Source organism: Kryptolebias marmoratus, unplaced genomic scaffold (assembly GCF_001649575.2).
Source record: "Kryptolebias marmoratus isolate JLee-2015 unplaced genomic scaffold, ASM164957v2 Scaffold64, whole genome shotgun sequence".
NCBI lineage: Eukaryota > Metazoa > Chordata > Actinopteri > Cyprinodontiformes > Rivulidae > Kryptolebias > Kryptolebias marmoratus.
This window is the reverse complement of record NW_023665798.1, coordinates 34,620-36,556: the sequence shown is the minus strand read 5'-3', so window position 1 is coordinate 36,556 and position 1,937 is coordinate 34,620. Positions and strand designations below refer to the sequence as shown.

Here is a 1,937-nt window from a genome sequence, read left to right as displayed (position 1 = left end):
GTGGTTGAGTTTAACTCCACTCCCAGATAAACAATTATCTGCGACGGGAGAACTGAACTTTTTTCCCAGTTTATGGAAAAACCCAGGTTTAGCAGATGTGACGCGAGCGCTCCGGTCTGCACGGCTGCTTCCTCTCTGGACCGAGCTAATAAAAGCAGGTCGTCCAGATAAAAGAGGATTCTCATTCCCGTTATGTGTAATGGCTGCAGAGCCGTCTCCACGCATTTGGAGAACGTGCGTGGGGCGAGAGAGTAACCGAAAGGCAGACGGTTGTACTGATACTGGGTGCCGTGGAAGGAGACACGCAGAAATTGTCAGCATGTGGAACTGTCTCTCTATGATCGATTTGTTGAACATGGACAAATCCAGAATGGGTCTCATCCCTCCTGTTTTCTTTGGAATCAGAAAATAGAGGGCATAAAAACCCGTGTTTTGCTCTCTGTTGGGAACTCTGGAGATTTTTTTATCAGAAGTTCTTGTAGTTCCGACTGGAGAGACGAGTTCTGCTCTGGGGACGACAGAACCGTCTCTATAATCCCTCTGAACGGTGGAGGGTGAGCTGCAAACTGCAGCGTGTAACCCCTGCTGATCAGTCGGTCCATCCACTTGTCCAGGGAACATACTCGCCGCCACTCTGAGTGACGCTCGGAGAACGGGCGCACATTTTTGTGCTGCGTCATGTTTCTCATGGACGTCAGCCAAGTCAGAGCCCCTGCCGCCGTCACCCGCCTCGGAGACTCTCCGGGGGAGGACCCATGGTGGGCTCAGACAGAAAGGGCTGCCTGTCCGCCTCCAGCTTGGCTCCAGAGGGGGAACCGAGGGAAAACTCCGCTCGGTAAACCCCTCTACTCTGGTGAGACAGGCGAAGGAAGAGACTGGCGCCTTCAGCCTGGCGAGCCCAGCTGCAGCCTCGTCCCAGTATGACGTCACAGCTGGGAAGCGAGGCCAGATGGGGTCAGAGCGACGAGCTGAGGCAAAGCCAAACCTTCCCGCCAGATCATCCGATCGGGGCGGGGGAGGGGGAGGGACGAGCTTCTGGAGCTCCAGGAGGAGAGCGCCGACAGCTGGGAGCGGAGTGGTCGCCGACGTCGGACGATTCCGCTATCACGCTATCCAGCTGGGAAGAAGCAGCGGGGCTGCTGCTAGCATCGCCTCCGCCGGAGGAATCATCCGATTCCCTGCACGGCTCTGCCTCGAAAAAGGCGATGGCGTCGTCCAGCGAGTTCTCCGCCATGGAGAAGACCTCCTCAGCCTCAGCACTAGCCTTGAAAAAGGCTGCTCGTCTTTGCTTCTCCTCCGGAGAGAGGAGCTCACAGGGACGGCAGGAGGACTGGGGAGTGAGGGCGAGGTCAGCGTGGCGGGGACCCAGGCATCCCTCACAGATGTCATGCCGGTCGTAGCCCATGATGTAGCCGGTCTGGCAGGACGGGCACAGGCGGATGGTGCTGGTGCTGGACATCTTCTTGTTCTTCGCTCTTTAGTTTCAGTGTTTGCTGTAGCTGAAGAAAAAAAGGGAGCCGAATGCCCAGTCTCACCATAATTTATACGGACCGGGGTGGGGCCCACACAGCAGGTGTGCGTGGACTAAAGTTTTCAGTGCTGCGCTGCGCTCGAAGGGATAAACCCACTAGCGATAGCCTTAAAGGGCAAAGCCTGTACGAAATAGAACAAGAAGCAAACCACAGTACTATCGGAAGAATAAAAAGGTCCATAATTTCTGACACAAAACTCTGTTCAGTGTGTTGATGTGAGTGCTGAGCTCTGACATGGAGAAGAGTCATGGACACTTAGAGATGGTCATCTCACCTCTGATCTTTGCTCTGGCTCTCATGTTCCCCNACACAGAGTGGTTTTAGAGGGAGGGACTCCCTCCTCTCTGTCCTCACACTGATCCATGCTGCTGAATTCACATCCACATCAGCTCACACACACTTTCT

At 55.0% G+C, this 1,937-nt stretch overlaps 1 long non-coding RNA gene across 1 annotated transcript in view; it reads right to left on the bottom strand.

Moving 5' to 3' along the window:
• Nucleotides 1-1,937, bottom strand: part of LOC108229788 — a 5,147-nt gene extending 3,210 nt beyond the window's left edge. The window contains exon 1 of the long non-coding RNA XR_001808331.2: nucleotides 1,807-1,937. This is a non-coding gene — a long non-coding RNA (uncharacterized LOC108229788). The remainder of the gene's footprint in view (nucleotides 1-1,806) is intronic.